Raw genomic sequence first — 26,667 nt, 5'->3', positions numbered from 1 at the left:
GTTGCTAATTTATTGCACCTTTCGTTAGGAAGTCCAAACACTTTACACTCAGAACAAATAGGGGGAAGCCATTGGTACTCGAGATGCACCACAATAGACTCGCCATTCACAGTGATTTTGACATCATCAGGAAGTTCAGTTCTCACATCAATTTCAACGCATATATGAGCATAGTCAAGGCGTTTCCTCTTTTTAGTATCCTTATCCACATGGAGAGGTTTTCCTATGGTGCTAGCTATACAGCTAAAGCAATCTGCAGTCCAAAACTCAAGAGGGAGTTTATGGATTTTTATCCAGGCTGGAATAGACAATGGTTGTTCTAAAGTGGGGTCCATCATACGTTTCCACTCTGGAAGTACCAAGTATCTCCGACAAAAGAAATAAGGACCATTTTCTAAAATACTTAATTTGGTAGCTTCATCCTTGAATTCAAATATAAACTAAGAGCCAATTTGTTTGATCAAGTTTATAAGAGAGCAACAGACTAAAAACAATAGACTGAACACTACAAACACGTGGCAAAATAACACACGTGAGGAAATAAAAGACAAAATGTTGAGAACATGCTAAAATATCATCCTGTCGAATTTTAAAAGTGAAGGTGACATAATCGGCACAAATAACCACACATTTTAAAAGTAAACCAGGAGTTAGGGCAATCAGAAAACCAAAACCGAAGTTCCATCGATACATGATATTTGTTAATTGAAGTTCGGCCATCCCTTTATTTTCCCTTCTATATTTTATTGAATAGGTTCGTATGGTAAATGGGCTAGATCATTTTGGAAGAAAGAAGATACCACTACCTTAGCCTTGTGTAAGCATATGAAACACCATAATACGCTGCAAATTCAAACAGCAACCATTTCCATGCGCCATGCAGATTTCTTTGTTGAAAATGTTGTACTTTCATTGAAACTTATAATACCATGCGCCATGTAGATTTCTTTGTTGAAAATGTTGAACTTCCATTGAAACTTATAATACCAAGTCAAATGCCATTATTTCTACAACAGAGCCACACTACCGTCCAAAAAGAGGACAGTCAGCAAAATCAGTAGTTACTTTGGAGGACATTGAATGTTTGCTAAAACCATACAATTGAACATCTGAAAGAAATATTCCTTACATAGAACGAAAGATACACATTAAAGACAACTACCAGTATACAAATTAAACACAATTATCAACACAAAAACCATAAATGTCCTATCTTGGGTACATTTGAAATGCGATGTTATGTCACACTAGAGCATACATTTGTAGTTTCTTGACTTGATGAAGAAAGCTAAACCTAGTCACAAGATAGAACTAAAATCTCAGTATTTAAGAACGTGCACTATACTCACTACGTCTAAAACCCTCTGAGCTATTGGGAATCATCGTAGTGAAGATACGGCATGGATTCATACATCAAACCATCAAAACATTGGTCACAGTAAGTCACAAAACTCAAATGTAATTCATCAAGAAAATAATCACTAAAGAGTTAATCTTAACTACAAAACCAGATGATATGCCACACAAGTACACAACTATGTTGTGCCACATTCGAAAGCATAATTAGGAGGCAAAAAAATGCTTAAGAATGAGGATGCTTCGTAAATGTATTGGGATTTTGGGAAAAAAACTATAAACCCAGAGGCTTATAGAAAGGATACATTAACAAATAGATGACTTGATATGATATAATTCAGAGGGAAAGGATACTCACCTTAAGAAGACTATTTTCATCTAAAACTGTAGAGTAGTTAATGAAAGCTTGAAATTTTCTAACAAATTCATGTTCTTGTTCATGATAAATAGACCACCATCGTAGCTTATCACCCTACAAGGTCTGTTTTCGTTTTGAAGAGGAAGAAGAGTTCTACACAGGTCTCAGTCACTTCAAAATCAAATTTTCCCTCAATAAATTCACATCCCATGCGAATTTGGTCAAGAACCGATATTTTCCACGTTTGATTAAACAGATTTAATGTGAGATGTCATTAACTACTCAAGTCTGTGGCTTATCAGAAATGATGGTACAGATATTTAGTGATCCAAAATCTGAAACAAAATCAGGATAAAGATCTTTGGGCAACTATGAGATCAACCATAAATGAAATATCAAATCAACAAAATGTCATAACTACACTAATCACTAACAATGGTAAAAAGGAACAAACAAAACCAACAATAAGAAACAAAATACCCATTTCGAATTTGTTGTCCCTAAGCCCTAAGTCCAATAATTAACCTCAAAGCAATAAGCCTTTAATTGCTACTTTCTCCTTAAGTTTCCCCAACTTTAGAAGCTATCCCTACTAATCAGAAAAAGACTCGGAATTATGATATCTTAAATTGAAAAAAAAAAAAAAAGGGAGAGGTTTCGTCAAGAATATAACAATCGAAACAGAAGATTAGAGACAAATATTAGAAAGATAAAAATCCAAACAATCAAGGAAAATAAGCCATACCCCATCTTTGATACACAATTTGCCCATCAGAGAGCAGAATCTTGTCATCGAACAGGTCATAAGTTTCTGGTGCCGGCTGGAGGAGAGAGATGACAGAAGTTCCTTGAAGTATGTGGATGGACTACAGGATTGAATTCACAATCTGGAAAGTCATAGAGCTGTCCAAGCCAGTCGATATCTCATCCATCAAAAGTGCTCTTGCTGGTCCAACCAGCTTCTCTTCCGCATGATATAACAACAGAGACTAAGAATAATCAAAGTTTCTGAACTCTTTTTGCTAAACAAATTACTCGAAAGGCAGGAATGACTGGTAAGTACTTTCTTCGGATTTATTTATCTTTTTTCGTAATTCTTATTTCTGTTATCATTAAACTTATTTCAGCTTTTGGTCAAAAAATTCTACTCTTTCGATTTGACGTGACGTATCAGAAAATATACAAGGGAATTGATATTAACTCTTCCTTTTTCTTTATCCACACTCCCTTTTTTGTTTTTCAGTTTGAAAGTGTTTTTTTTTTTTTTTTTGCTGAAAGACAAAAAAAGGTGCGTGAATATCAAAAAAGGGAGTGTGAATATCAATTCCCTATACGATGGTTCAAAACTCAAAGCAGTTTTGAAAAGACAAAGATAGCAATTTTTTCATAATTTTAGGAGTTTCGTTTCTAGAATATGTATGTTGTTCTATGAATGCATTTTACCTGTCGTGAGCCGCTTAATTGTCCACCAGAAATACCTGTCCGCGTTTCATCACCCACCAAGGTACCTGGGCATATTTCCAAATCCATTATCTGTGGAAATTGAAGAAATCAAAGGAGGTCAATCGGTAACTATGGCTTTCAAAAACTTATTTCAGTTGCGTATTCTGTTTTCAAGTTGGTACCTTAAGAACATCATCTGTCACAACTAGGGGTGATACCGGTCCAGTTTCGACAGGTTTTGACATATTTTTCGATCGAAACCGGTTATCCGGTTTGGAAATTTTGGAAACCGGAACCAATCGAATAAGATCAGTCCAGTTTCAACCGGTTTCGGTCCGGTTTGGTCGGTTTCCAGTTCAAACCCAATCAACACAACCACCATGGCCACACCCTTCACTGTACCTGCATAAAAACACAGATCTGAATCAACCACCACTATCCTCCCTCCTTCCCTCCCTCAACTGTGACACTGCAACAACTAAAACACAAAGCCACTTCACATGATCTGAAAGATTTTAGAAGCAGACGGATCTTCAAAGACTCACTCAACATAAGTGGCCGGACTTGGGACTCCTGATCAACTCTCACTAATTAAAAAAAAAGCTTCCCAACACACGCGCACAGAGAGAGAGAGAGAGAGAGAGAGAGAGAGAGAGGGAGGGAGAGGGAGAGGGGGAGGGGAAGACACACTCACAGTCTCACACTCGAATCTGTAACCGAAGATGATGAAGATTAGAGAGAGACTCACCGGAAGGCGGAAGCACTTCGCCATCACCATTGCGGCGTGAAAAGGGGAAGAAATCAGGGGAATGAAATTAGGGCAGAACTGGTGGTGTACATGTGTATATATACATCCGGTTTGGTTCGGTTCGGTCCAGTCTGGCTTCTAAGCCGCGAGAACCGGGAACTAAACCGGTTTTTAAAATTGAAATTTTTTTAAACCAGAACCGGACCGGAATAAGAAAAATCGGTTTAAAAAATCCGATTCAGTCTGGTTTTCCGGTCCGGTCCGGTTTTCCAGTTTCCAGAATCACCCCTAGTCACAACACTGGCCTCTTGCCCTTCTAATGATTCGCAGCTTGCACATGATTAGAAATGTGGGAAGTCAATTCACCCAAAATGGTTTTGGCATGGAGAAATTGTGGTTACCTTCGTGAAAATATCAATTTCAGGATCAGGCTTTAGGCTTTATGTTTGCTTGCTTATCTCTCCTTGATACTTCTGCCATCATTTCTGTAAATTTCAACAAAAACAGATATAGGACTCAAACTCCTGTGGTTCTTACACATGTAATTATTAAAAACATCCATGAATCTAATTTACCACAACGAGTTCCAAACCCTTGGCATCTACCTAAGAATGCTAATGTCACTGTCACTGTCAATTCTCCTATATGAAGGTCATTTGACTTATGTAAGCAGTGGTCCTCTGTGCAAGAAACTCATCCATTCCATGGCCGTAGTACGTGACTCTTCCTAAAACCTATAGTTACAAAGGGCATAAATAAGATGACTAAGTCCTTGGAACTTATTTAGAAAACTGAATTAATGTCAAGTTTGTTCTACTCTCAAATATGTATCAAGTTTTCTGGCCAAAAAACACCAAACTTGATGGACCCAAAATAACCAATCATAAAACCAACCCTAACCTTCCGTTTGCACTCTAAGAATGGGATCTCAAAAGCATCCAAAAATGCCATCTCAAAAGCATCCAAAAATGCCATCTCAAAAGAACGATGAAAGTCACACAACTAAACAATCAAGAACATTTCATTTACCACTAAACTCGTTTAAAGATTACCTTTCAATTACCACATTGAAAGCAGAATTTTCAAGCCGGATTCGCCTGTAAAAATGCGTCAAAAAGTTACGGGAGAATACTCATAATAACATCAAAAAAAACTCCTAAATAAGAGGAATAAATACTTTAACTTTTGTTTTTTGCACAAGGGGAAAAGGGATAAACTACCAGAAAGAAGCACGAGCAATGTCAATGAGGCCTGTACTTGAGAAAGAAAATAGAACAAGAAACAGCTTAAAATGGATTATTGCTCAAATTCTTTAAGGAAAAAACCAAGCTATAGAGCACATAATTATACCCGAAGCAAGCGATTAGGGTTCAATTTTTTTACCAAGCTTGTTTGCATCATAGGGCCCTACATACAGTCCCCAGATTAAACCGGCCTCAAACAGAAGTCATTCTTTTACTATTGAAGGCAAAACAAAAATGGAGCATGTTTGCATCATAGGGGCCTACACACATTCCCCAAATTACACCGGCCTGAAGCCTTAGTCATTCTTTTACTATTGAAGGAAAAACAAAAATGGAACCAAAAAGGTTTAGTGTTTTACTGCTCTGACACGTAGAACGGAATCAACGGCAAGATAAGAGCAGGGGGACTTTGCCGCCGATATTGCCGTCCATCTTTCTCTCACATCATTCCTTCTCTCTCATCATCATGCGTTAGTAAGGAAGATGATCAAAAAGCCCAAAATACATGGAATATGAAGAGAAAAACATATTCAGTTGCGTAACAACAAATCGGAGTGTAGAGAGAGAGTAACCAGTGCATTTCTTCACCGACGACGAAAAGCTATTGGAAATCCCTAAGAGCATCTCCAACAGCCACAAGCACTTCCTAAGCAAACTGCCTAGGAAAAGTGCCAATTTTTACTTTGTCTACCCACCAAATAATTTCACCACCCAACAGCCTAGGCATTCACTCCCCCCCCAAATCACAATAATAATTTTTTACTCATATTTCCAAACAAAATCCAAGCAATCTTCTATCTTATTTTCGCCGGAACTTTATCGGCCAATCAGCCACCGATTGTGAGGGAACAAAAGAGAGAGAGAGAGAGAGAGAGAGAGAGAGAGAGTGTGTGTGTGTGTGTGTTCGGTGTATCAATTACTATCAAAGGAATGAACAAAAAGAAACGCAATCTGAAATCCCAAAAGAAATTTCAAAGTAGAAATCCAAAAGGAAACCCAATCTTTCTAGAAACCCAGAAGTAATCCAAAAAGGAAAGCTAGAAGAAATTGCATCCGACGCAAGACCTGCTCCGCTGTCCTCAACGCCATCGTCATCGTCGACTTCATCTATATCTGGATTTGCCCTTCAACATACACACAAAACCCAGAATTTTCTACTCGTAATTGAAAACCCCTCTCTCACTCTCTCTAAAACTGAACCCACAAAACCAAACTTGAAACCTACAAATCAAACCACCAGCACACAAATTCACATTAAAAACCCACCAATCAAATTCACAAAGCAACAATCCATACAATCCACAAACCAATTTGCGATTCAGACCACGAATCCACAAACCTCACCAAAAATCCGCGATTTTAGAGCTTCGCCCGAAACCCATCTTAAACCCTGGCTAGAATTTCAACACTCCAGAGAGAGAGAGAGAGAGAGGCAGTGAGTGCTACAGTACCTCACTGGTGGTGGAGAGGTAATGTAGCAGAAGAGGAACTGGCGAGGAAGGAGTGGAGACTGCTGGGCTTCGATTTGGGAGGATTAGCTCGGCAAAACATCCAAAAGTTGCCATTGTCGAGGCTGTTGCGCAGGAAGGAGCACTGGTTCTTTATCATCAAACACAGGGGGGTGGGGGTGGCTATCAACTGTGTGTGAGTAGAGGAGGAGAGAGGTTTTGCAGGGAGAGAGAGAGAGAGAGATGTACACACAATATCATCAATAAGATTCACACTCTTCCTACAGAAGCTGTCCCCCTCAGTTTTACAGGAAAAAAAACCCATAGAAGAAGACGAAAGAAGACAAAATAACACCGGAAAATAGGACACAGATGGAAAGGATGAAAGTCAGAAAACCCATTAAAATAAAATTAAATGAAAAGCTACAGTAATCTATTATAGCAGCAAAAGATCAAAACTGCCCCCAAGCTCTGGCTTTAAGACTCCCCAATCAAGGGGCCCAATTGGAAAAATCAGGCCAAAGAATCGGCGACCGAAAAATTGACTTTCGTGCTCCTTTCTTGCAGTTTGTGGATATAGCAGGGAACAATTTAAGATCCATATCTTCTTATCTTTTCTTTTTACGTAACCAATTGGATGCTAGTAAGTTACTCCCTCTGTCCCAATTTATGTGTCCTCTATGGGAAATCGAGCTTTTTAAGAGGTCAAAATTTTTGCTCTAAATTTCCATAATTAACCTTAAAATCTGTGAAGTTAATTATATATATTTAAATTGCTTATATCTTTCAATATGGATTTCAAAAAATATGTAATATGGATAACAAGATAGATTCTCAATTAGTTTAATTATACAGAGCAGTGTTTTAAATGGCGATAGGTGCACCGGGGCGCCAAGGTCCCCTGGCGCGAGGCGAGGCGCACGCCTAATTAAAGCGAGGAACCAATTTTTTTTGCTCGGCAGCGAGGCGCAATTTATTAGAACAAGTATTCTAACATAGGCAAAACGTTGAAAACAAGCAACATCTTAAACTTTCAAATGTCATAATACATAAAATTTCGATGGTTAAACAGAACCGCCAAACACTAAACAAAACATATCATCCATAAAAAAACTAACAGAGAAGAAGAAGAAGAAACAAAGTAGGTAAAGAAGAAACAGAGAAGAAGAAGAAAACAGAGCAGAGGAGAGGAGACCAGATCATTCTCTTCAAGACTCTAGGGGTTGGCTGTTGTGTATCGATTTGAGCCCATTGTTCTCTACGGTTACCGGTTAGTTCTTTTTACATGGGAGAAAATTATCCAGTGCATTAGCCCACCTTTTATGCAACATGGATCAACGTTGAGATCGATTTTGGCCTAAAGGTGTCTACAAAATTCACAAGGCGCACGCCTCAACGCCTAATCTGCGCCTTAGCTCAACTCCACAAAGCCCAACCCTTAGACCTCGCCTTGCCTCAGCGCTCGCGCGCGCCTTTTAAAACACTGGTGAGGGCAACAATAGTTTAACTCAAAATCTAAAACCTATTTTGATAGATATTACCTTATAAACCAAAACCAAAGAAACAAAGAAAAGAAAAGTATAAATCTAAAACAGTTACAAGCTAAACCTGTAAACAAAAGGCCAAGAACCACCAACCTCGGTCCCATAGACACGATCTATAGGAAGGGGTATTGCTGTCATTTAATGAGCTATCAATTAATGGATTATCCATTCATCAAACACACTTGCCTGCTTTTTTGAGACCAGGGCCCAGTAGACGGGGAATCTGCTTAATGACAGCTTCCAACGCTAAGAAGGCATGGGATTTCTTTGCCGGTTTCTTGTTTTTGCTAAGTTTCTTCAGACCTTCTACATCCATATACTCCAAACCTATCTTCTCAGCCTACAGTTTACAAAGTAATAAGATGAACTCAAGATAAAGAAAATTGAACACATGACCTAACTTTTATCAGAATCTATAATCTACAACAAGAAGTGAAGTATTGTTCTTTTGATATAAGAACGAAGCAAATGCTTGAATTTTGACCTTACTGGTCAAACAAAAAGAGATTCGGAGCAACAATATACTATGCTGCATTCAAGGCCTAAATAGTCCATTGTCAAAAGTATCAACATATGTAGCAAGGGAAGCATGCCAATATTAAAATGTGGATATGTTCCTAGTTTCTCATAGTAATGCAAGTTCATTTGGTATAGAAGTCCAATGAGGTTCAAGTGCGGAGCCTTCCACCATGGACTGAGACTATGCAAAGGTATAAATTATCGTAGTATAAGAGGACCTGTCTTAGGAAATGACTTATCTAAGTATCACGAGTACGGTGTACAGATAATGTACACCATAAACGAAAGAACATACACACAAAAAAACCTTGAAACTAGCAATATAAGTCTAGCAAATGAACTGGAAAGTGCATAGACACCAATGTTTCAGCTGTAAAATATTTTTCTTCACAGATACTTGGTAATTGACAATACACACGATACACACACATCAACATGTAAACATACATATCTTACAAAGTGACACTAAATTAAACCACCCCCGGGGGAAAAAATTGCGAACGGCTTTAAAAAAAAGGATTAGATTTTTATATGGCAAAGGTAATAGGAAATGACATGCAATTTTCTCATAATTTGGGTGCCCTTTCTTCAAGGGTATAAGAAATGCTCATTTGTGGCAACTAAAAGTAGCAAGCAAATACAGGATAACCAATAGAGAAAGAAAAATACTAATCCGGACTGAGCAGGATTACTTCTTCCACGTGTTGAGCATCACCAAGCATGCAAACCTTCATTTTGGGATGTGGAATGTGAGACAACTTCACCTAACCACTGAAATGCTTATCCTTTTGGGGAGCATAGTCCTTCAGCCCAATTTGGAGCTCAATTGTTTCAGTGAATTTGCGTTTTTTCTCCCTGGCATTATTAGGAATCTGAATGATGGCTTCCCTCAAGGCCTCACTCTGAAGCTTATTGTTAGTAAAAAATATCCAACCAGGTTAGGGAGGATGATTGGCAATCTCATTGGCATTAACAATAGAGACAGCTGCATTTCGAACACAGACATGGCATATGAATAAACGCTAGTGATCGTATTGATAAATACAACGTCCAAATTCGATAACTTCTTGGCAAACGCAGCCTATAGCAATTAATAGATAATATTAATTTGACGACAAAATGAAGCATAGCATAAGAAACACGCTCAAAATTGGAGAAGATACTAGTAATCTTGCTACGTGCAACGCACGATGATCATGCCCGTTATTTTGAAATTGTAATTGTATGGTGAGAATTATCTTGTGTTGTTGCCTATAAAATGCATGTAATTTACTAAGTATGGTAGTTGAAATGCGCAAACATTTAGAAGACTTAGTACCCTTGAAGTCTAGAGCCCATCAAGGGTTGCAAAATCTATGAATAGATAATCCACCAATTGTTTGCGCCAATTGTTATCGAATTTCTCGAGCCATCCTCTCCATTTCACTATCAGAGAATCAAACTTTCGGAAAAAGAAAAACAAGATTCCCAAAATAGTACCCATGTTAGCAAACTACAAAATCTCATTGCGGGATACTATATCTTTCACTTTCCTTGAATCAGGATAGATAAAAATCAACAAAAGAAATTGCTATTTTAAGTGTAAAATCGCCGAGAAGGAAGAGATTGATGTAATCGGGGACATTATACGGGATGAGCAAAACACTACAGTAAGTTTTCAAACCTGAAAATTTACGCCCTCACCAATTTGTTTGAAAACTTAAAAAAAAATGCGCTCAAACCTTCTAAGTATAGGTATATTAGGTCTTCCATCCACCATACATAAATTACCTTCTGGAGCTTTGAACATGTCCCGAAACTTCTGATATGAATTCCTCATGTTCCTTCTTGTTCTTCTGAATGGTCGCAAAATTTGTTGAAAAGATATTTCCCCCAATTGTTTGTTCTAATTGTCATCGGATTTCTTGAGCCATCATCTCAATTTCACTGTTTACTGATGCATCATCAAAGACCCCTGTGCAAATCTAAGTATCAAGATTACGAAAGTAAAATTTGAAATTAATACAAAATTAGGATGAAAAGTTCAGGTATTGGTTAATTGCACAATCCAATGGCGAAACACACAATCAAGTTTCATAAATTTTATCTCCCATTTAAAAACTGCTCACATACTTTATCTATTTAAGAAACATCATTATTGAAAACTTGAACTGCATTCGGTTTCTGATTTTCTTTTTTTCAACAGTCTGTGAGAGGTACAAGACTACAGGCATAGAAGACAATGAGCTTCAAAGAGACAGTCAGTGATATCTTTACCTAAACAATGAGCATAACCTGTGAAATAATCTAGCCTCAGTTCTATTGTCCTCAAAAGTAAGCTCCTTGAGTCTATCATAACAGATATTTGCAAATTTGCGGAGTGTGTTTGTAATCTTCAAGAAGAAATCCTCTGTTGTGTTGTAGAGAATTCGAGTTACCGATCCCTGATGCGAAAATCATGAAGTTGAGGTCATATATATTCTAATTCTAACTATTACGATCATAATTTGTTTCACCTCTTTTATATACCCCAACACGAAATGGAGATACTCAAAAGGACATATTATACTATGTGTCTTTGAAAGCAAGCAACGTAACATTAGTCCAATCCCTTGAGGGGATTGGCCAATGACTCAAATTTCCTTGATAAGATCTAATCGATAAAATTTCACCATTTACGAGGGTAAGCTCTGTGCATGAGTGCATCATATACCCTTTTGCGTATAAGCATTCTGCTGTAATTAGCAATAAGAAGCCAAGCATGCAAAATACTGTGTGAACAACTCCCAAACATGTCACCATTTATAATCAAATTGTGTACCGTAAAGGAGCACCATCGGTCACATACCTGAACAAAGGTTGTAGGGTCCGCAGTGATGTTGAGATAGCCCTTTAAGGCCTCAACAATCTGAAATGAGAAAGTAATTTTTTTGGAAGGGATGCAACAGTACCATTGTCAATTGTCTTAGGTGTTCAACATATACATGTGCCTCATAAATACATCTACATTTACTGCCTCTGGACCTCTGTAATAGGTCTTAAGGATTCTATTCACTTCTATCAAGTCTGGTTTGGTGATTAATACATATCCATGCATATTCAAATTTGCAGCTCTGTGATATTCACATGTTTCATAGGATATAGTAACTTGATGGATGGTGGTCACTCAATTTCAGTACACGTTCCACAGGTGAGAAACAACTAAAATGGAGTTTACCGAAGGCTATAGTATGAAACAAGGCAATACTTTGTTGTGACATCATATATGTCCGATCGGAGAAACATTTAGAGAAACAAGGCTATACTGTTTGAGTCCACGAAATGAAGGTATTCCTGCTTTAAGAAGATGTACCTGGGTGTCGTTTACTGGGTCATTCAAAATAAGGACAAACTGAGTAGGCTACTTAGAAACCATGCTATTTCAAACAATATCTAAAACTATCTTGTGTACCTTTGATAATTCACACACTCAAGCTCACAAGGAAGGAGAAACATTTCTAACATTTTTGGCAGAAAAAATTGCTTAATTGTGAAGTTGCACATCCTAAAGCAAGTTGATTGTATATAATAGATGGGCAATTTTATTATTTACACCTTCAACACACCCCCTCACGTGTAGCCAGGCTCTCCTCTATAAGCAGGCTAAACACGTATAAATATTTTAACATTAGGTAGGCGGTGAGATTCGAACACAGGATGTATTGCCTACTCTGATACCATGTTGAAACTTTATATCCATCTCAAACCCAATTGGCAATGAGTGGAGAGGCTGCCCAGGCTCATATACTAGTTTTGAAGGAGATAATTAACCGATGTGCGACAATTCCCAACAATATATAATTTGGAAAACGCTGGATGAGAAGGCCTAGTTTTAGTGTTGTCTCCTACGCCAAAATACTGAAAACCTTTGCTGAAAGCACTTAGATCCAAAATCCCTAAATCTCTAAACTAAATAGCCCTGTTTACAAAGTTCTCAAATTTTAGTGTAATCTCTTTTAGGAGTAGTTCTTAAATTGCTAACTAAAAAGCAAGTCGTACCTTTCCAATCTCTAATAGTCACAGTTTTTCGGGCCAAGCTAAAACCCCTCTTCTATATCAACATCTGTTGTAGCTGATAGCTGAGAAGACTAGCGTCGGTGGCGCGGAGGTTATGGCTGGTGGTCGGTGACAGAGACGATACCACCGTCAAATCTTAAAGCGTAGGCCATGGTACCAACCTACCGCCGCTCACCTCCATAAAAGTCAAGTGCTCCTCCCCGCGCTTCCTAAACCCTCAACCCCCCCTCGAGACCCCCACCGCCAAATCGCCGTTGACCTCTCCGACGAGTCCGCCTTCGCCATCAAGTGGGCTGTCCACCACAACCTCTGCCTGGGCAACGCCATCATCCTCTTAACGTCCGTTCCACCTCCATCCAGAGAGCGTGAGTTGACTGCTTTTCTTTTCTTTGCTTCGCTCGTACTCTCTCTTTGTGCCTGAGGAGGTTAAAGTCGCTGGCCGAGAAGACCGGCATTGGTGGCGTAGGCTTCTAGTTCATCCAATCTTCAAAAAATGAAAGAGAGAGAGAGACGTCTGTTTTTTTGGAGCAAGTAGTCTGACTACTTTTTGGAGAAGTAAAGCCACCCGTCATTTTACCATGAACCCCTCACAGAAAAAGACAAAAAGAAATGAGATTCCACTAGCCAACAAGACACACATGGAAACTTGCAAAAGTCTGGAAAGGCAAAAATGTAATTGATGTAAAAGCGTCGAAATGACCGGATTACCCTCGAACACATAACTGCAGTGGGATGGATTGAAGAGCTCAATTGGAAAAATCATGCCAATTGGTTTCTCACACATAGAGGCAAGGCTACATGCTCCGCACAATAAGTCGTGCCCATTGGTTTTCAAGTGATGAGGATTTATTGGATAGACGCAAATCATATAATTTATGTTAACATTCCAAAGTTTTTAATAGAAATAAATAGTTCGGGGTTATGTGCATGCATGTATTATGAGCCTGTTAGTTTAGTATATGTTCTAGAAGGAAAGCATGAAATGGTACACTCCATTCTTTAAATGGGAAATTGAAACGTTGACAAACAAGTGGCACAATAAACCAACATGATCTCAAGAAAGAAATCAGATAAGACAAGTTAAAGAAGTTCCTTCATTATTGACTGAAAAGAACACTCCCATCCTTCTTCTTTTTGCACTTTTTAAAGCAGGTAGTTGTCTTTTCTTCTCTGTAGCCTTGTTGCTCTAAAAGCTTATTCCACTCTCTCTATGAACTTCCACGTAAACTATCTATGTTAACTGTTAAGCCTATTTTCCTCCAAATCAGTTAACCTAAAAATGGTGTAGCCTGCTGAAGGGAACTATTTTAAAAGAAAATGCTTCATACTATGCTATACACACACATATATCAGTCTCATTGCGAAATTTGGGAGGATGAGAGTTCTAACTTAAAGTCGAATCGGCATTCCAGTAAGATAAAAAAAAATGAAAACCATGATATACTCATAAATCATGTACAAATGTCATAATTTCTCATTAAGTCATGCACAAATGTCTTAGTATAAAATAATTCTTTCATTCCCAAGGGTTTGGTAATCTACCTGCACCACCCAGTCCAGATTTTGATAGTAAAATTGCTTGTCCATAAACTGATGAAGGATCCATTGGCATAGATTTTTGAGATGCACCCATATTAACTTCTTGTTTGATGTCCTGCTAATTCAAAATGTAAAACAAGATGAGATTGGTGCAGGAAATGGTTGTGCTAGAACGAATGACTAAGTGCACAAGAGTATGGTCCGAGTAATTACAGTGGTCATTTGAGGCCATCCCTGCATTTGCTGCAAAGCCACGGACATGCTCCCAGAGTTGCGTTGGGCTAACTGACTGCATCAAAGAAACAAAAGAAAAATGAGCTCAAACTACATAAAAGGTAGGCAAATATATTGAGCCCATAAAGAACAAGAATGAGGTTGACAAAAATGTTCAAACACCTCACCCTGGATGATTCGTTGCTGACTTAAGAAGGGCCATTCTATTGGCATCCATAAGACCTGGAGAATTCTCTGAATCCATCGAATGGGGGTGTTTCATTATTTCTTCGTATATTTTCATGGCAAGTACAGTGGCTGATGGCTGCACTATCATTCCTTCAGAGCTCATACCATTGATAGGACCACCAAAAGGCAGGATGGTTAGGGTCGCTTCGTTGCTACTGAACATTACACTATTGAATGAGTTGCAACTGCTGCTGCATTTGTAGTTGTTGCTGGTGCTCTGGTGCTTTCATTTGTTGAGTCTGAATTTCATTTTAAGAACAATGAAGGTAAATAATATCTTCATAATTTAGCATACATATAAAATAAATGAGCATTGAACCAAAAATATATAAAAGAACCACCTCTATATAAGCTGCTGCTGCTTCAGAATGTTTCTCATTCATTCTTGCAATGAAGATGTCCCAAAAGACAAGACCATTCAAAGAGAAATCCCCGAGGTGCATCAATCGCTGCAATATTAATTTCTGACAATATTAACTTCTAAGCTACTATCAGATGAATTATTGTCCTACTGTCAGTGCGAGATCTACAATATTTTTTGAATCAAAATCGTATATTACTTACAGAAGAAACAAAGGAAATACACATACCTATAATTATGTTTGGCAATATGATCGGAAAGCCACTCCTGCTTCTCCACGAGTCGGACATGGCTTCCATCATTTCCTTCTCTCTCTACAGCCAAGAAAAACATATATACAGAGATTATACGCAGGAAGGAAGAGAGTTTTTTGTGTTAATTTTTTGAGTGGATTTGTTTTTTCACAAAGGGCTTGGAGGAGGGGCGAGTGAGAAGTACTGGCATTGGGCTTCAAAATAGCGTTGGAGAGGACACAGAGCACATGGTCTCGAAGCACAAAGCATCGCCGGCAGAGTGGTCAAACACCACCTCCATCGCCCACTTACAATCCAAGCAGTAGAATCAAAAACCCACGTGGACCAAGCAAACGTTAGATATCTCAGAATATAAAAACCATGCACCGGAACATCTCAAAAAACAAAACAATCTCACGCAAACCCATTAAAAACGCAACCGGCATAGACATGCAGATAAAGGAATAAACCTTAGTTCATTCGAAACAAGTTTGAGAGCAACTGTTTTTTGGGGCTTCAAATGGAAAAAAAAGAAAAAGAAATCCAACCACATAATTGTAATTTATTTACACATATTCGAACCCTGATACTCACCCATTGTTTGGATTTATAAGTAATTGTAATTTATTCGAACTTTGGAAGTTCCAAGTATTATCTTGAGTATATACGAACCCTGACACTCAAAAGATCCTATGAGAGCACATTCCACAGAATGACAGAACCCAAAAGGAGAAGAGGTCTACGAGTAGCAAACTACAAAAATTATAGCCATAACAATGGTAATCAATTTAGCATTTGGAGTAGAACAAAAGCATTGAACTACACTATTATTTGCCATATAATAACCAATCATTTGGAAGCCAAACGAAGCATGAGCAGTAAGACCAAAGCAAGCACATCAGCCAGCAAGTTCAGCCATCCAAGTTGACAACAAAGCTTATGATGAAGTAGTTTTAGATATAGCAACAATGCGGCACTGAAGCAGAGCCAAGAACAGAACTTGAGAGATGTAAGATGTCAATATTTTTCAGATACAAAAGCCTTGAATTTGAATCCGACTTGAACAGATTAGCAACAATAGCAGAGATAGCAATATTGAGTATGCAGATGTGAATAAGTAGAAATTGTACAGCAGTCTTCCTCTGTACAAAACCCCCTAAACCCTCACCAATTTCACACCTGAAAGCTTGAAACCAAGCTCCCACAAACTTATGCAGCCCAAACCATGCTATCTCCTAACTACCCAGCCCATGATGTAGACCCATGCCCCCTCACCCCTTCAATTGATAGATAACCACAACCCAAATAACAGCAAAGAGGAAAGAGAACTTATAGCTTCTGAGCATTCACTGCACAGCACAAATTAATCAGCCATACTACACAAACGCATTCAATTTCCACTTTGCCGTATGGTTGTGAGAAATCATACTGAACCAATCAGAATAGCAGATTTTAAACCACGTGATATAGATTTCAAGAGCACTTCTTGGCAGTTGGCTCATCTTTCCTATTTTTCCTTTCGATTAAAAAAGTACATTACGTAAATGTTTCAACAAGCAATTTTGTCATTATCCTTTTCATCTGATCTACAACATGGTAGTACCCCAAATCACACTATCAACAATTGTTCAAAACCTACGTAAACATGACGAGATGATTCAACATTAGGCACAAACAAACACTCAGAAAGCATAATTAGTCGGCAACAAAATGGAACACAAATCGCTACTTTTGTTCCAGTAAAACATGAGAGAATCAACAGAAGAAAGAGCCTACCACATTGTGCAAGTCATTTTCAGGTACCCAAATGTAGGGTTCCCTTTGTTGGCAAAGTATTAACCTTTGATTATAAATTTCCTCCTTTGCTGAAAACAACCAAAAAAAATACATACAATAAAAAATCCATTAGCCATAGACACCCACACAAAGCTCTTTCCCTTATTTCAGCAATATAGCCATTGCCATATTCCCAATTTTTTCAAATTTGAAATCTTTTAAGTAATAGTCAAATCCACTCACAAACCCAAAAATTTGACACCAGCATAATTCACAATCCTACCCCAAAAGACACATAAATAGCCAGTACTATATCCCCAAATTTTAAAAAAATTGACCTAATAGACAAATACAACACAAACCCAGAAATCTTCAAAAGTTGGAGATACCTAAAAGAAAATGACAAGGACATCGGAAGGGGAGACAGGAACAGAAACTGGCTGATCAGTGGTGGTGGATGCATTTACATCTGCTTCTTCTGGAATTCGGGTTTCCTCTGCAACAGATCTTACAGAGAGAGAGAGACGTACTGGAGCGGAGAAGCAGAGGCAGAGAGAGAGAGAGAGAGAGAGACGAACTGGAGCGGAGAAGCAAAGAGAGAGGGGAAGAGACGTGAACTATTCATCCGACAGACGAAAGGGAAGTCAGTCGTACACGGCTCTTTCTGTCTGGACATTGCAAAGACCGAAAATACCCCTGCTCAATTAGAAAATACCCTGCACAAGAAAACAAAACCAAGTCATTTCTCTGGGACACATGAAATTCCAAAGAAGTCAGAAAACCCACTTTAGTAATCTGTAAGATAAGAAGCAAAGACGAAAGATGATAAGACAAAAGAAAGAGCGTATTATCTTGATATAGTACACACAGGAGGATAGAATTATATTCATATCAATAGCAAAATCAACTTCTTAACCTCAAGTAAGTAAGAAAAACCTCCCTTACCTTACCTAGTCCGTATCCATTTTTCTCTTTCCTTCTCTTCACTAATCATGGGAAAGGAGAACAATGCCCGCGGCCCACCACCAGATTTGACAAAATGAACTGAATTACCCCCACACTAAAACCACAGGCTCCCCCAATCAGGGGGCACAATAGGAAAAATCATGCCAAAATTGGCACAGCGATGCCAATTGGTTTCTCACACATATCTCTCAGTCTGTGGATAACTAACAAACACCCAAATCGTAATTCTAAATGCTCATAAGCAGGACCAAAAAAAAAAAAAAACAACTGGAAGACAATAGAGAGTTGCTATTTCCAGCTGAACCCTTTCATAGAAAAATTTATGAATTATAAAAAAGAACCATGGATCTCAACTAAACACCTCAATACACAATAGCCAAAAGTATATACAAGCCTCTGTTTTATCAAGAACACTACATAAACTTATACTAATGAGATCATAAACTTATACTAATGAGATAGAAAGCTAAATAATCATGAATTACCTCCATGGCCATTATAAACACCAAAGAAAGATGTGGAAGTATCTAAATCATATATGACTGTAATGAGGAAGAAAAATTAGGGCGAGTACTTTTAACAAAAAGCACTCTACATGTAGAAAACCTTACAGGTTGTAACTACGGATAACTCAGATATGCTAAGACCTAGAGTCAAAACTATTAGGAATTGTAACAAATAGACACCGACCACAGCATTCTTTGGATGTCAATGACATGGGAAAGGAATCAGATAAACCAATTTACTACTCTCAACAAAAACTTCCACATGGGTAATCCAGGTTCCTACACATTAGATTTGAATGCAAAATCTTGGCAACCAACTGGGGTTCTGACGTAATTATGATGATATGCATGAGTCCTGTAATCAACTCAAAATTTAATTACCTCAATATAGGACCAATATGATCCAGGTAGAGGATGTGGTTCTTTAGGAGTTACTAGGGGAGGCTCCGTGAAAGCACAAAGTCTCCTGCTCATGGTTATAGAAGTGTTTTTTTCATCGTTTGTTTACTCTTTCTCATGCCCAGTGTCTTTATTCCACTGTTTTCTTCCTCTTCTTTTGTCTCCTTTGAAGCTTTCGCTCCTTCTCATAAATAAAGCAAATTAACTTTAGCTCTTTAGGGACACAATCGAACTTAGTTTCTAATAACTTCTTCAAAAGATCTCCACGGATGGCATTTCGGTCCAAACAATACAAGAAAGGCAATAGATTCTTGAATTTTATGGTTCTTCCAAACCTAGAATTAAAAAAAGAGAGTGATTATCAAGCCACTCATTTTAAGTTAACCGAAGCCCAATACTAACAAACAAACAAAAAAATTGTCAAAGGGAACTGGGTCATCTTTATTCCCAAGAGCTACTATCATCGGTACAAATCTAACTAAATTTCAGTATCCACCTAAGACTGGACCTAATTCATTAAACTCTAACCATTGAAACCCCAAAACTCTAATTCCCCTTCCCAATCTCAGATAATCTGTTAGACAAATGACCTTGTTGTATTAGTAGTTCGTGTTACTCACAAGCTTTGTTACGTCACATATCATTAGTCTCCACTCTTAACCTTTGACAGCCCTCCTGCTTATTTCTGTCAAAGTTAAGAAAGGAGAAGAAAAATGCAAAATAGCACCATCACCAATATCATGTCAACGAAGGCAATTAGCAACTAAGCTAAGTTATTCTGGTCAACAAACAATTTGCAGGGGGAGAAATGTTTAACCGAACACCAATCAAACCAGCCTCAACCATTTGTAACTTCCAGGTATGGGATCGTCGCTCACCGGATCAAAGTTGTACCTGCCAACAAATGTCATATTAATCGCTTCGTTGTGAGGGAAAAAGAAAAAAAAAAAAAGCGTTTGTGTTTTTTCTACCAAGACAGCGGGACATTAGAGGGGCCACCATTTAAGACTTTCCCACTAAGAATAGTTTTCCCTCATAACCAATTGAAACAAGTACAATAATTTGCAGGAATCCCAATAACACATTCCCTTGAATAATTCCTCCACGATTGAAAAACCAATGATCCAGTTCAAAAGAATTCCACATGGGAGATATATAAACAAATGGGTCTATATCATAATCTAGAATAAAAAAAAAACACAGAGATGAGGAGAAAAATACTTCTCAATAAACTGCCATTGATGCGTTTCTTTTGCACCGGCGAAGAACTCATCCACTTTCATTTGTAGTAGGTAAGTGCCTTGACATGGAATTTCACAATCTCCTGTTGGCTTCAGTAGAGATGGTAGGCCTAGTAGTAGAACCCGGGGTCCTGATGCTCTCTGGATCTCTTATCAAACTGCATGGTGTACTGTCCCTGGATCTCTTGTCAATGCAACAAACATCCAGAGAGAGAGAGAGAGAGAGAACAAAACGCAAAGCTACGATAACCCAACAGTCTCCCTTACTATTCCCTTACCATGAAAACTGATACTCCTACTAACTTCTTCTTTTTTTATGGGCAAATACTCCTATCTGCAATTACCATTGATAGAGCATAAAAGTCATAGGCATTGGCAGCTTTTACTTGTTCCATATTTGATCTCACTGCCCCAATTTAATATACAGTTTCCCAAATACAACTTAAAAACCAGGAAAAGTGCCCTATAAATCATTTATAGTTATTCAAATTCAAAACATCAAAACAAAGTACAAACTTGAGCCCTGTTCGGAACTTGTGGAAAGTGAGGCAAAAGAAAAGAAAAAAATGAAGGAAAATGAAGAGAAAATTGTACTATACTTAATACACTCTCTCATCATTTTAGGTTGTTTTCCTTCTCAAACCAAATAACTTCCACTTCTTTTCTTTTCCTTGTGTTCCAAGCAAACCCTTGATCTTTTAAGCGTATTTTAGTTCGGATCCACAAAGAGAACTTTTCCGCATTACACCAAGATCAAGGAAACCGCTAAAGGATTATTTTGCATTTTTAATTGCATATGTTGAAGAACACAAGATCCTGAATTTTTTGTACCTTGAATAATTGGGGAAATCATGTGCTCATAGATACACTAAAAGTGTTTTGATTCTATATCTTCAGAGCAACTAAAATTGCAGAAGAGAAGTTACATGACATTACAGCCAAAACCAAAGACATTCACTTTCATCCAAGCACAGAAGACATTATTCCCAACTGAAACAAAGACGTGTCCCATATGTTCTAGGCCCAGACTTGAGGACATAGAATTTCACCACAGACCTATGTAAATTGGAGGTACAACTAATTTGATGGCTGAATTAACAAAAAAAAAACTGCTATTTTTCCAAGTACATTACATTAATATGGTTAAACTATGGCTTTTTGCATTATTTTTGTTATCATCGTAATAATGCCCTTGTGTGGGCTCAATTATTTTCATGCAAAGACCATCACAGCTATGCCCAAGATCAGGCCAAGTTTGGGCAATGTGATTGCATTCCAACACACATAAGTCCATGGGTACTGTCATTTTGTTGCAAAACATGGCTTCTGAATAAAGTAATCCAAAGCACTTTCCTCCATTTAAATATTAAGATTAGAATTGCAGTTCTGATGGAATACAGAACTGTTTAAGTTGTTTTCTAAGTATTTACCCTATATTCTTCGCGACGACGAATGTAGCCTTGAAGCAAACCATTCTAATTCTCATTCTATAAGTCCTAAAATAAGCCCATTTTGCTTCAAATATGGTGATGAAATTGCATGAAAGGACAAAAAATGTCCAAAAGGAATGCTGCATGAGAAACACCACAGAAGTAATACAAAGCAATATAACCATGCAAGTAGAAACAGATTAAATAAACTTGCATCGTTGGTTGAATAGCCTCCTTAATGGCCTTATCGAAATCCTCTGCACATCAGTTTCCAAGAAAAAGAAGCCCTTTTAGTAATGTACACAAACAAAACCAAGTTAAATCAAAGAATGCACATCAAAATCTTTATGAGATACAGAAAACAGTTTGTATCAAAGAATGCACATCAAAATCTAGAGAATGACCCTATGAAGTTTCTCAAGAACAGGAATGGCATCAGTTTGAATGACTTTAACAACAGCTACTTCCAGTTTAGCTTTGCTTGACGAAAAATCATCCTGTCATTACCAACAACAAAACCAAGTGAATGCAATTCGGCATAAAAGAAGACGACAAAACCATGGACGGCATTTGAGGTTTTTAATAGGAGACAAGAGATGCATTGAATACACCTTGAGAAAAAACCCACCAAGAATAAATCTTCTCACCAGCAATCTCATGTTGCCTTTCCCACGTAGCTTCTTGCTTCTGCGCATCTTTCTCGAATGTCACTCGAAGTTGAAACGCCTGATAGGACACAAACCCACCCCAACTATAGCATAAAAAAACAAAAAAAATTGGGCATATATGAAGATAGTATACACACACAATATGCAATGGGAGAGGTGAAAGTGAAACTCGATGGTAACACACAATCACACACACAGACACACACACACACAGGGAGGGAGGGAGAGGGGGCTTTCCTGGGCTTGCTTCACCGGTGGCGACAAGAACCCACGAGGCCGACGGAACCATCAAAACCCTAATTATCGACTGAACCGAAACACATGAATCCCTAATTTCACCTCCAACGTTCATTCCAACAAATTCTCCACCCAACCTCGTGATTCCGCAGAAACCTTCTGAATTTGAACCGAGAACTATCCTTCCTCTGTAACCGAGAGAGAGAGAGAGAGAGAGACAGAGAGAGACGAACGCTCCTGCGCTTTCTTTGATGACATGCTACATATGAACTTGAAGTTGATCCTTGACCCTCCAGTGATCCAACGGCTGATTTTTAAGAGCCGTTTATCTCATTAAACGGGCTCAATCTAAAGTATCTATACACTTTGACTACATAATTCAATACAATTACTTCCCCTCCGTCTGTTGGTCTATTTTTTATATTTGTATTATAATTTATATTGTCTATATTTTTCAAGTTATAACAGATTTCAAGATTTTGAAAATTTTGTATAATATAATTAATTAAGATTTATCAAATAAGATCCATATTGTATAATTTTCGATAATCATATTGATAGATATGTATAATTTTTTAAGGTGTTTTTTTTTTTGGATATGAACACATTCAATTCATTTCATAACAAAACCCGAAGGTAATACAGATTTCATCAAAAAATACAAAAATGAGTCAAAACTATCCAGACTTTAACACAGGCACCCCCTACAGAAGCAAGACCGGCGAAATCGCTAGATGAGAACCAATTAAGGCCTAGATAGTAGAGAATCCAAACGGACCGGATCCTAACTCAAACCCGATAAGCGCATATGAAATCTGAACGGCAAGAGTTCACCGGAGCAGAAGACCCATCAACGACAATGGCTCCCGGACGAACCTCAACCCACCAACAACCACAAACAACCCCAACTTCGAACGATCCTCATTAGGCGCCGAATTATTTGCCCACCTCCTCTTCCACACCAGATTTGGAAAAGCCAAACTGGTACCAAACCGGATTGATTTGGGGGAAACCCAGATCAGCCGGTGGAACCAAGCCAAACGGCTGGAAGAAAAGAAAGAAAAAACCAAACCTCAACACCGCCCCCACCTCGCCGTTATTCGCATCCCACCACCTACGCCCTCTGAACCATCAACCCCACCACCAGATCTTGAGGTCAAGGAGGAGCCCGGGCCAAATCAGACTCACAGATTGCCGGCCGGAGTCCGGAAGCGAACTCAGCCACACTCGAACCAGAACCAAAATTGGAAGAAAAACTGAACAAACCCAGAGATGAGAGTGGGGGAGAAAAGAGGGAGAGGAAGAGAAAGGGGAGGTGGAGCTCCGGGGGGAGGGGAGAGAGGAGGCGGCGGCCCCCTCCCCCGGAGAAACCAGATCTGGAGAAAGGGGGGTTTTCTCGGGGAAAGGTAGAGAGAGAGAGAGAGTTGATAAGGTAGAGAGAGTTTTTTTTTAAGGTGTTTGGAATGGTGAAAGTGGACCAACAAGCGCAGACGGAGGGAGTACTATTGAGAGAAACTCACGGACTTGTTCACGGAGCGGCACAATTTCAGTTATCCATTTTGCGATCAATGATTGAGATTCATTTTCAATTTTAACCGATCACAATTAATTGTCACCGGTCATAATTGATTTTCAATCCGGACTGTCCAAAAATACTTTGAACACGCACGATTGATCTCTGTAAAGCCTTCTGTCCGGAATGGTCCGCAAATAAGATTTTCTGTTATTAATTATACAACCACAAACACTTTACACACATGCTCACATTTTTTTTGTGGGTCTGACACATACTGGGAAGTGTAGTATGTGTGGGCCCCACTATGAATGTGAGTGGATCCCAATGTAAATGTGAATGATTTTTTGTAAATATTTTGTGCAATAGAATGATTGAATTCAATATCATTGCTAAACATCACTACAAAAAATTAAGGCCTATTCTTCCCAAAAAAGCTAAAGGGATTGACGAGGACCGATACTGATGGGTACCGACGGCCATGTGGGGCCCATTATGAGTTCCGTACAGAAAATTCGAACCGTTCAATAATTTCAACAAAAAAAAATAACCGAAGTGGGCAAGAAGGAAACTTAGCTCAATCCAATATGTATAGATGCGAATATTGGATTTTCGCATTTTCTAAAAATTGGCAAAAATTAGAAGATTGGACCGAACACTTACATATATTGGATTAAGCTAATTTTTATTATGTCCACTCGGGGTTTTTTTTATTATTGAACGGCTCGGATTTTCGTGCAAGATCCGTAGCTGGCCCCGCATGGTAGTTAGTACCTTGTTGATATGGCACCGTAGCGTTCTATTCTTCCAAATTTTTTGTTATGGTATTTTTTTCTTTATTATTTAACATTACTAAATTTTTTATTTAGTTTATTGTAATAATTTTTTGAATTAATCATTCGGTCTCGACGAGACGAATCATAAAAATATAAAAACATAGACCAAAGTTGGAAAAAAAGTCATATAGTATATAACTAAAAAAAGTATTTTGTCTTTAGTGAAAGCTTTATTTTTTTGTCATAGTTTTATAATTTTAAACTCCCCTCCCAGAAAAATTAACCAATATAAAAAGTTTACCGTAAACCTCATAAAATTTAAAAATGAGTTTAATACCGAAACCAAAATTTAGTAAGAACGGAGCCTCAATATGCACTAATGCTTGTATTGAATGACATTTAATAAACAGACATTTTGTTTTCATCTTCTTTATTTTTATCACCAACATCAATTTATTTTTTTCAAAGAAAACTCAAACCAAATGCATCACTAGAGAATAGTTTAATTATTGATAATAAAAGAGAGATTATTTTAGTTATCCCACAAGATGTCAAGAATGCACTTCTTTACGGATAAAATTGATTAGGAGATTTACATGGGCTAACCTCCTGGATCAAGTCACCCAAATTTTTAGATTATGTATTTCTATTGAAGAAAATTCTTTATGGGCTTAAGCAAGCACCGCGGTTTGGTGTGTGTGTGTGTATATATATATATAGAGAGAGAGAGAGAGGGAGAGAGAGAGAGAGAGAGAGAGAGAGAGAGAGAGAGAGAGAGAGAGAGAGAGAGAGAGAGAGAAATATGTTGAAATCTCACAAGCCTCCAACTCCTAATCCTTATTTTTTTAGATTTTTTATTTTCTTTTAAGTTTTAAAAGAGGGAGAGAGGGGACGTGGAGAGAGAGGGAACCGGAGGTGCTATAGTGCACCCTTGGTGTAGTGCAGAACACGGACCGTTGATCTCGTCAATCAACAATTACGATATGTTTTTTAATATTTGACCAGTAATAAATATCTTTTACCGATAAAAGATTATTTTTAATCTGAACCATTGACTGATGAGATCGATAGCTTTGTGCCGCCCTACATGTGCACTTCACGAGGGTGCACTATAGCAAAGAGAGAGAGAGAGAGAGAGAGAGAGAGAGAGAGAGAGACGTGGGGAGGGGGTGAGAGAAAGGGGAGAGGGTGATTTTGGGGGAATTGGAGAAAATATTATTCAATCTCCCATAGGTATTGCCACATGGCGGCCCAATTTATTTTTCCAGCACACAATTTTTGTCACTCGCACTACAAAATATCAATTCCATACAAAATTTGTTATTTGTCCCATGCATCGAACGGGTACAACGCTTGTGAAATGATTGTTAGAGAGAGAGAGAGATAAATAAATATCGTACTTTTTTGTTTTTGTATTTGTTTCGTTTACCTTACATTTTCATAATAGGAGTAGTAGATATATGTTATCCTGTGGATGCATCGAATATGGTACCATGAAAAACACAAATGATCTTTTTCATCAACTAGAGTTGTGTCCGTCTGATACACAGGACGCGAAAAAACACCAATGCAATAACTTTTTTTTTTCTCATGCGTTGAGTGAGCACAAATAATTTATCTATATTATAATGTGTTTGTGTTTCTCAAGCCCCAATCTTAATTTTCTAGACTTTTGATTTTTTTTATTTATTAAAATCGATAGAGAGATAGAGATGTGGGGTTATGGGCTAAATTTGGAGGACGTGGTCAAAATGAGCGGGTGGTTTGTCGAAAAAGAAAAAAAGTTTAAGAAATAATTGGTTTCTTGCGCTTACAACATTCAAACCCTAAAAACTACTCAATGCTATGGCAATTTGGTTCTATCG

The 26,667-nt window shown here is 38.1% G+C and overlaps 1 long non-coding RNA gene across 1 annotated transcript; it reads right to left on the bottom strand.

The window, feature by feature from the left end:
* Positions 1–741: 741 nt before the first annotated feature.
* On the bottom strand, positions 742–22,359 carry LOC131315840 (uncharacterized). The gene is made up of 22 exons (XR_009196916.1): positions 22,237–22,359; positions 20,159–22,105; positions 17,456–19,831; positions 15,496–17,155; positions 15,287–15,371; positions 15,038–15,145; positions 14,636–14,935; positions 14,448–14,523; positions 14,238–14,349; positions 12,678–13,417; positions 11,488–11,547; positions 10,935–11,083; positions 10,431–10,614; positions 9,353–9,645; positions 8,324–8,481; positions 5,509–5,804; positions 5,126–5,156; positions 4,481–4,639; positions 4,307–4,390; positions 3,158–3,222; positions 2,460–2,678; positions 742–1,023 (listed from the first exon to the last, which is right to left on the bottom strand). It is a non-coding gene; the product is annotated as an uncharacterized LOC131315840 (long non-coding RNA).
* Between the last annotated feature and the right edge of the window lie 4,308 nt (positions 22,360–26,667).

Source organism: Rhododendron vialii, chromosome 2a (genome assembly GCF_030253575.1).
Source record: "Rhododendron vialii isolate Sample 1 chromosome 2a, ASM3025357v1".
In the NCBI taxonomy this organism is placed as follows: domain Eukaryota; kingdom Viridiplantae; phylum Streptophyta; class Magnoliopsida; order Ericales; family Ericaceae; genus Rhododendron; species Rhododendron vialii.
This window is presented reverse-complemented; position numbering and strand designations above follow the sequence as displayed.